The sequence below is a fragment of the Oncorhynchus tshawytscha genome, linkage group LG10 (genome assembly GCF_018296145.1).
Source record: "Oncorhynchus tshawytscha isolate Ot180627B linkage group LG10, Otsh_v2.0, whole genome shotgun sequence".
Taxonomy (NCBI): Eukaryota; Metazoa; Chordata; class Actinopteri; order Salmoniformes; family Salmonidae; genus Oncorhynchus; species Oncorhynchus tshawytscha.
In genome coordinates, this window is record NC_056438.1 from 35,737,135 (window position 1) to 35,747,047 (window position 9,913).

A 9,913-nucleotide genomic window follows, 5' to 3' on the forward strand; every position below is an offset into this window, starting at 1 on the left:
AAAAATGTATTGTATGCTGCTGCATAGATTATGTAATATACCAGAGAGATATATATACAGTAGCCTGTTTTAGAGAAATATAGCCTGTTTTATAGCCTGTTTTAGAGAAATATCATCATCGAATATTGTAAGGGCTTTCATTGTTTTCTTACATGCCCCATTATTTATCCTACGCTTCTGACTTGGTGTACAGGGAGAATACTGTCGCTGTACATTTCAAAATTAATGAACAAATAGTTATATTGACTACGTCCATCTTATTTCACTCATTAATGTCTTAATTGAAATTAAGGATTATCCGCTTATCATTCCCGTATGCCATATTTTGTCAATTCAATCTCAATTGTCAGTAGAAACCACATTTGTTTAAGCAAATCAGACATATCAGCTATGTTTTTTAAACTTTTTGTAAATGAGGATGAATGAACTGTTTCGCTGCCAGACAATGCTCCTCTGATAGCCAGGTGTAGCTGTTGTAAGGATTCATTCCATGGTGCTGAAAAGAAACCTCTGATGTTGGGACAGCTTTATATAGGCCCTACAGTTTGTGGACACCGTTTGTCAATGTTATAATGCAAGTAATGTATTGTTTAGTGTTGTGTTGTGTAGTGGCTTTCCTGACATGCAGCTTCTCAGTCAGTGAGCGAGCACTGCAATTCCTCTTCCAACTACATACGGTCCCCGAACCCACATCAGATCTATATTGTACATACTGATCAATGCATTTCTAAGTTGTTATTGATCATACCTCTGACTGCTCTATTTTCATACTCTGGTTGGCGCTGGTTGTCTCTGTTGTGTTGTGTTGGTGGTGGCGACTCATCAATGAAAGATAAAAAATCAAATTGACATAGCAAAGGGATAGTTCACCTACATTACAAAATGACAAAGTAATTTAATGCAGATGCTACCATGATTACGGATAATCCTGAATGAACCGCAAATTATGATAAGTGAAAAAATTAGACGCATAAATATCATACCCCCAAGGCATGCTAACTTCTCACCATTGCAATAACAGGGGAGGTTAGCATTTTTGGGGGGGTGTGATACTTGTGCCAGAACCCCGGAGTCGCCTCTTCACTTTTGTCATTGAGACGGGTGTTTTGCGGGTACTACTTAATGAAGCTGCTAGTTGAGAACTTGTGAGAAGTCTGTTTCTCAAACTAGACAATGTGATGTACTTGTCCTCTTGCTCAGTTGTGCACCTAGGCCTCCCACTCCTCTTTCTATTCTGGTTAGAGCCAGCAGTAGACAGCATTGTATGAGTTCAGTTTCTTGGCAATTTCTCACATGGAATAGCCTTCATTTCTCAGAACAAGAATAGACTGACAAGTTTCAGAAGAAAGTACTTTGTTTCTGGCCATTTTGAGCCTGTAATCGAACCCACAAATGCTGATGCTCCAGATACTCATAGTATAAAGGCCAGTTTTATTGCTTCTTTAAATCAGAACAAGAGTTTTCAGCTGTGCTAACGTAATTGCAAAAGGGTTTTCTAATGATCAATTAGCCTTTTAAAATGATAAACTTGGATTAGCTAACACAACGTGTGATTGGAACGCATGAGTTATGGTTGCAGATAATGGGCCTCTGTATGCCTATGTAGATATTGTATTAAAAATCTGCCGTATCCAGCTACAATAGTCATTTACAACATTAACAATGTATACACTGTATTTCTAGACCCACCCTCATTTGCATACAACCCCCATAGATGATGCAATCTCTATTGCACTCCACACAGCCCTTTCCTACCTGGACAAAAGGAACACCTATGTGAGAATGTTATTCATTGACTGCAGCTCAGCGTTCAACCCCATACTGCCCTCAAAGCTCATCAATACCCTGGGACTAAACACCTCTCTCTGCAACTGGATCCTGGACTTCCTGACGGGCCGCCCCCAGGTGGTAAGGGTAGGTAATAGAGGTCGACCGATTATGATTTTTTTTTACGCCGATACCTATTCCGATTATTGGAGGACCAAAAAAGCCGACAACGATTAATCAGACGATTTTTAAAAAATGTATTTGTAATAATGACAATTACAACAATACTGAACAACAATAAATTCAATTTAGCCTCAAGTAAATAATGAAACATGTTCAATTTGGTTTAAATAATGCAAAAACAAAGTGTTGGAGAAGAAAGTAAATGTGCAATATGTGCTATGTAAGAAAGCTAACGTTTCAGTTCCTTGCTCAGAACATGAGAACATATGAAAGCTGGTGGTTCCTTATCTATCACATGAGTCTTCAACATTCCCAGGTAAGAAGTTTTAGGTTGTAGTTACTATAGGAATTATAGGACTATTTCCATCTATACCATTTGTATTTCATTAACATTTGACTATTGGATGTTGTTATAGGCACTTTAGTATTGCCAGTGTAACAGTATAGGTTCCGTCCCTCTCCTCGCTCCTCCCTGGGTTCGAACCAGCAACACAACGACAACAGCCATCATCGAAGCAGCATTACCCATGCAGAGCAAGGGGAACAACTACTAGAAGGCTCAGAGCGAGTGACGTTTGAAACGCTATTAGCGCGCGCTAACTAGCTAGCCATTTCACTTCGGTCACACCAGCCTCATCTCGGGAGTTGATAGGCTTGAAGTCATAAATAGCGCAAAGCTTGACGCACAACGAAGAGCTGCTGGCAAAACGCACAAAAGTGCTGTTTGAATGAATGTTTACGCTCCTGCTTCTGCCTACCACCGCTCAGTCAGATCCTTAGATACTTGTATGCTTGTATGCTCAGTCAGATTATATGCAACGCAGGACACGCTAGATAATATCTAGTAATATCATCAACCATGTGTTGTTAACTAGTGATTATGATTGATTGTTTTTTATAAGATAAGTTTAATGCTAGTTAGCAACTTACCTTGGCTTACTGCATTCGCGTAACAGGCAGTCTCCTTGTGGAGTGCAACGAGAGAGAGGCAGGTCGTTATTGGTGCAACTAGTAAACTGTAAGGTTGCAAGATTGGATCCCCCGAGCCGACAAGGTGAAAATCTGTCGTTCTGCCCCTGAACAAGGCAGTTAACCCACCGTTCCTAGGCCGTCATTGAAAATAAGAATGTGTTCTTAACTGACTTGCCTAGTTAAATAAAGGTATAAAAATCGGCGCCCAAAAATACTGATTTCTGATTGTTATGAAAACTTGAAATCGGCCCTAATTAATCAGTCATTCCGATTAATCGGTCGACCTCTAGTAGATAACAACACATCCGCCACGCTGATCCTCAACACAGGGGCCCCTCAGGGGTGCGTACTCAGTCCCCTCCTGTACTCCCTGTTCACTCATGACTGCACGGCCAGGCACGACTCCAACACCATCATTACATTTGCCGATTACACAAAAGCAATAGGCCTGATCACTGACAATGACGAGACAGCCTATAGGGAGGAGGTCAGAGACCTGGCCGTGTGGTGACAGGACAATAACCTCTCCCTCAACGTGATTAAGACAAAGGAGATGATTGCGGAATACAGGAAAGAGGAGCGAGCACGCCCCCGTTCTCATCGACGAGGCTGCATTGGGTTGAGAGCTTCAAGTTCCAGCACACCAAGACAGTCGTGGAGAGGGCACGACAAACCTATTCCCCCTCAGGAGACTGAAAAGATTTAGCATGTGTCCTCGGATCCTCAAAAGGTTCTACAGCTGCACCATCGAGAGCATCCTGACTGGTTGCATCACTGCCTGGTATGGCAACTGCTCGACCTCTGACCACAAGGCACTACAGAGGGTAGTGCGAACGGCCAAGTATATCATTGGGGCCAAGCTTCCTGCCATCCAAGACCTCTATACCAGGCGGTTTCAGAGGAAGGCCCTAAAAATGTTCAAAGACTCCAGCCTCCCTAGTCATAGACTGTTCTCTCTGCTACCGCAAGGCAAACGGTACCGGAGTGCCAAGACTATGTCCAAGGGGCTTCTAAACAGCTTCTACCCCCAAGTCATAAGACTCTTGAACATCTAGTCAAATAGCAACCCAGACTATTTGCATTCCCCCCCTCCCTTTACACCACTGCTACTATCTGTTGTCATCTATGCATAGTCACTTTAATAACTCTACCTACATGTACATACTACCTCAACTAACCGGTGCCCCCGCACATTGACCCTGTATCGGTAGCCCCATGTATATAGTCTCGCTATTGTTATTTTTCTGCTGCTCTTTAATTACTTGTTACTTTTATCTCTTATTCTTTCCGTATTTTTTAAAAACTGCATTGTTGGTTAAGGGCTCGTAAGTAAGCATTGTAAAAACATCTAGCTGGACCATGTAAAAACAGCTAGCTGTTTTAGTAAGTTTCACACAACCCCATGTGCTACACTCATCTGAGGGGTCGGCTGTGAATGCACTCACACGCTATTAACTTATGATAATTGCATAGGTTCCGTTCACTACAGTGTTGTCCGCTTAGAACATAATGTTGATGCCCATTACTCTCTTAATTGTCACCACCACACACACACAGTGCTTCAATTGAAGGTAGCTCTTTATGTGTGGCAATTTGAATGACTTGAAATCTTATTGTTGTGTTTATTTCGATGCATTCAGACATTCGTGTTGTTGTCGACAACAAAAAGTCCTCTGAAAATCTGCGTCTTCTCTCTGAGTATGACAATAACTCTGACCTGAGGGGCGGCTGTACAGTCATGGCCAAAAGTTTTGAGAATGACACAAAAATTAATTTCCACAAAGTTCGCTGCTTCGGTGTCTTTAGATATTTTTGTCAGATGTTACTATGGAATACTGAAGTATAATTACAAGCATTTCATAAGAGTCAAAGGCTTTTATTGACAATTGCATGAAGTTGATACAAAGAGTCAATATTTGCAGCGTTGGCCCTTCTTTTTCAAGACCTCTGCAATCCGCCCTGGCATGCTGTCAATTAACTTCTGGGCCACATCTTGACTGATGGCAGCCCATTCTTGCATAATCAATGCTTGGAGTTTGTCAAAATTTGTGGGTTTTTGTTTGTCCATCCGCCTCTTGAGGATTAAGCACACGTTCTCAATAGGATTAAGGTCTGGGGAGTTTCCTGGCCATGGACCCAAAATATCGATATTTTGTTCCCCGAGCCACTTAGTTATCACTTTTGCCTTATGGCAAAGTGCTCCATCATGCTGGAAAAGGCATTGTTCGTCACCAAACTGTTCCTGGAGGGTTGGGAGAAGTTGCTCTCGGAGGATGTGTTGGTACCATTCTTTATTCGTGGCTGTGTTCTTAGGCAAAATTGTAGGTGAGCCCACTCCCTTGGCTGAGAAGCAACCCCACACATGAATGGTCTCAGGATGCTTTACTGTTGGCATGACACAGGACTGATGGTAGCGCTCACCTTGTCTTCTCCGGACAAGCTTTTTTCCAGATGCCCCAAACAATTGGAAAGGGGATTCATCAGAGAAAATGGCTTCACCCCAGTCCTAAGCATTCCAATCCCTGTACCTTTTGCAGAATATCAGTCTGTCCCTGATGTTTTTCCTGGAGAGAAGTGGCCTCTTTGCTGCCCTTCTTGACACCAGGCCATCCTCCAAAAGTCTTCGCCTCACTGTGCATACAGATGCACTCACACCTGCCTGCTGCCATTCCTGAGCAAGCTCTGTACTGGTGGTGCCCTGATCCCGCAGCTGAATCAACTTTAGGAGACAGTCTTGGCGCTTGCTGGACTTTCTTGGGCGCTCTGAAGCCTTCTTCACAAGAAAGGAACCGCTCTCCTTGAAGTTCTTGATGATCCGATAAATGGTTGATTCAGGTGCAATCTTACTGGCAGCAATATCCTTGCCTGTGAAGCCCTTTTTGTGCAATGCAATGATGGCGGCACGTGTTTCCTTGCAGGTAACCATGGTTGACAAAGGAAGAACAATGATTCCAAGCACCATTCTCATTTTGAAGCTTCCAGTCTGTTATTCAAACTTAATCAGCTTGACAGAGTGATCTCCAGCCTTGTCTTCGTCAACACTCACACCTGTGTTTAACGAGAGAATCACTGACATGATGTCAGCTGGTCCTTTTGTGGTAGGGCTGAAATGTAGTTGAAATGTTTTTGGGGGGATTCAGTTCATTTGCATGGCAAAGAGGGACTTTGCAATTAATTGCAATTCGTCTGATCACTCTTCATAACATTCTGGAGTATATGCAAATTGCCATCATACAAACTGAGGCAGCAGACTTTTTTAAGGGGTGGATCAGCTTAATATTGCGGAAAGAATGTTGCTTCCATCAATGTAATTGTCTGCATCATTTCCAAACCCCCATATATTGTTTGGGTAAATATATTTTTCCATACACGCATGCAAACATATACACATACGCATACCTATATAGACATAAATACTTTTTTAAAAGAATATACCTTTATTATTATTCCCCGCAAACCCTACCACCCTTCCCCCAATTGGAGTAAACTAATAAGCACTTTGGCTTTTACCTTCAATGTATACATCTATACAGATTTTACAGACACAGTCTACTTTAGTTCTCTCTTGTTTGTTCTTAGTCCTTCCTCTATTTCTATTTGTAACTGTGCTATTTCACAAAAGTTCTGAACCTATATACATTTTACAGATCCTGTATGGTTTACATTGTTTATCTTGTTATTAGTCCCACCCTTCAGCTCCATTCAACCCCTCCCATCTATCTCTCAACATCAATCATTTCGGATTTCTATTTGCCATATTTTTCAACTGTGCTGTGATGCTTCACAAAATAACTGAACCTTTCTATTCTAATTAAAAATGTATTCTATCAATTAGTATATTTGAATTTAACCACAATATTTGTTGTATTATTTGTTCTGTCTTTTCAGGTGGATTAAACTGAAATTGCAACCAACTTTCTAAGGCTTGTTTAAAAAAAATAGAGATTATTTCCTTTTCAAACAACCAAAAGTGAGCAGGTGTAATCTGAATAAAGGGAAAAAGGCCCTTCTTGAACATAGGATGAGACATTCATACCAATTTACTAGAGAACCAGTTTTGATTTAAGTATAACTTTTGTATGACTGATGCCTCTAGTGAGAGGTCTAATGCTTTAATATTTAATCATTTCTGCCCTCCGAATTCATATTCATTGTATAAATAGACCCTTTTAATTTTATCTGGCTTGCCCTTCCAAATAAAATTGAATATTTTTGGTTCATATAATTTAAAAAGCAGGTCACTAGGTGTAGGCAAAACCATAAGCAAATAGGTAAACTGTGATATGACTAAAGAGCTAATCGGGGTGATTTTTCCACAAATAGACAGGTATTTTCCTTTCCATGGTAGCAAGATCTTATCTATTTTTGCTAACTTTCTATAAAAATGTATTGGAGTGAGATCATTTCTTTCTTTTGGGATTTGTATACCGAGTATGTCCACATCCCCGTCAGACCATTTAATTGGTAAACTGCATGGTAATGTAAAATTTGAATTTTTTTAGTGATCCAATATGTAATTGTCACAACAGATTTCCTCCTCTCCTCTTCTTGTAGCAAGGATCGGACCAATAGGCAGCGTGGTAGGTGTCCATGTTATTTAATAAGAAAACTCAACATGAACACAAATACAAAATAACAAAGTGAACTGGCAACGAAACAGTCCCGTGTGGCACAGACACAGGAAACAATCACCCACAAACCCAACACCCAACAGGTTACCTAAATATGGTTCCCAATCAGAGACAATGACTAACACCTGCCTCTGATTGAGAACCATATCAGGCCAAACATAGAAATAGACAAACTAGATATACAACATAGAATACCCACTCAGCTCACGTCCTGACCAACACTAAAACAAAGAAAACACAAAATAACTATGGTCAGAACGTGAGGGGCAGCTCAGGTCTGAGGGGCAGCTCAGGCTGGTTGACGGCTCTGAGAGCTTCTGGCTGACTGACGGCTCTGGCGGATCCTGGCTGAATGGCGGCTCTGGCGGATCCTGGCTGAATGGCGGCTCTGGCGGATCCTGGCTGACTGGCGGCTCCTTGCAGACTGGCGGCTCCTTGCAGACTGGTGGCTCTGGCGGCTCCTTGCAGACTGGCGGCTCTGGCGGCTCCTTGCAGACTGGCGGCGGCTCTGGACTGGCAGCTCCTTGCAGACTGGCGGGAAACTCTGGCAGCTCTGGATAGACGGGAGACTCTAGTAGCTCTGGACAGGCGGGAGACTCTAGCAGCTCTGGACAGGCGGGAGACTCTAGCAGCTCTGGACAGGCGGGAGACTCTAGCAGCTCTGGACAGGCGGGAGACTCTAGCAGCTCTGGACAGGCCACCAGAGGGCTGGTGCGTGGAGGTGGCACTGGATAGACCGGACCGTGCAGGTGCACTGGAGCTCTTGAGCACCAAGCCTGCCCAACCTTACCTGGCTTGATGCCCACTCTAGCCCGGCCGATACGAGGAGCTGCAATGTATCGCATCGGGCTATGCACCCTTACTGGGGACACCGTGCGCTCCACAGCATAACACGGTGCCTGCCCGGTCCCTCTCGCTCTCCGGTAAGCACAGGAAGTTAGCACAGGTCTCCTACCTGGCGTAGCCACACTCCCTGTGTGCTCCCCCCCAATACATTTTTGGGGCTGCTTCTCGGGCTTCCTTGCCAGTCGCGTTCCCTCGTATCATTGGCTCCTCTCTCCGGCTGCCTCCACCTGTTCCCATGGTAGGCGATCCTTACCAGCCAGGATCTCCTCCCATGTGTAGCAACCCTTGCCATCCAAAACGTCATCCCTTGTCCAGGAATCCTGACATTGCTGCTGCTGCTGCTTCTCCTGCTGCACTTTGGGTCTGCGATATTCCTCTGGCTTAGCCCAGGGTCCTCTCCCCTCTAGGATTTCCTCCCACGTCCAGGAGTCTTATGTCCTCAGCCGCTGCCGGTCACCACGCTACTTGGTCCTGTTGTGGTGGGTGATTTTGTCATGACAGATTTCCTCCTCTTCCTCTGAAGAGGTGTAGCAAAGATCGGACCAATATGCAGTGTGGTAGGTGTCCATGTTATTTAATAAGAAAACTCAACATGAACACAAATACAAAATAACAAAGTGAACTGGCAACGAAACAGTCCCGTGTGGCAAACACAGACACAGGAAACAATCACCCACAAAACCAAACACAAAACAGGCTACCTAAATATGGTTCCCAATCAGAGACAATGACTAACACCTGCCTCTGTTTGAGAACCATATCAGGCCAAACATAGAAATAGACCAACTAGACATACAACATAGAATGCCCACTCAGCTTACGTCCTGACCAACACTAAAACAAAGAAAACACAAAAGAACTATGGTCAGAACGTGACAGTAAAATAGTACACTTATCATAATTTGGTTTTAATCCAGAAAGGATAGCCAAAGTATCTAGATCCTCTATGAGGCCGTGGAGAGACTCTAATTGTGGTTTTAAAAGAAAACATGAATCATTAGCGTACAATGACACCTTAGTTTTTAAGCCACGGATTTCTAATCCCTTAATATTATTGTTTGACCTAATCTTAACAGCTAACATTTCGATGGCAATAATAAACAGATATGCCGATAGTGGACAACCTTGTTTTAGTCCTCTAGATAGTTTAAAACTTTGAGATGTAGCCATTATTTACTATTTTACACCTAGGGTTACTATACATAACTTTAACCCATTTTATAAGAGATTGAAATATTCTAGGCATTTATATATAAAGTCCAGTCGTACTTTATCAAAAGCCTTTTCAAAATCAGCTATGAAAACCAGGCCTGGTGTCCCTGATATTTCACAGTATTCTATTGTTTACAGTACTTGTCTTGTATTATCTCCAATGTATCGTCCATGTAAAAAAACCTGTCTGATTAGGATGAATAATATCTGACAATACTTTAATTCTATACGCCAAGCATTATGCTAGGATTTTTGCATCACAACACTGAAGTGTAAGAGGTCTCCAATTTTTTTAATGGACT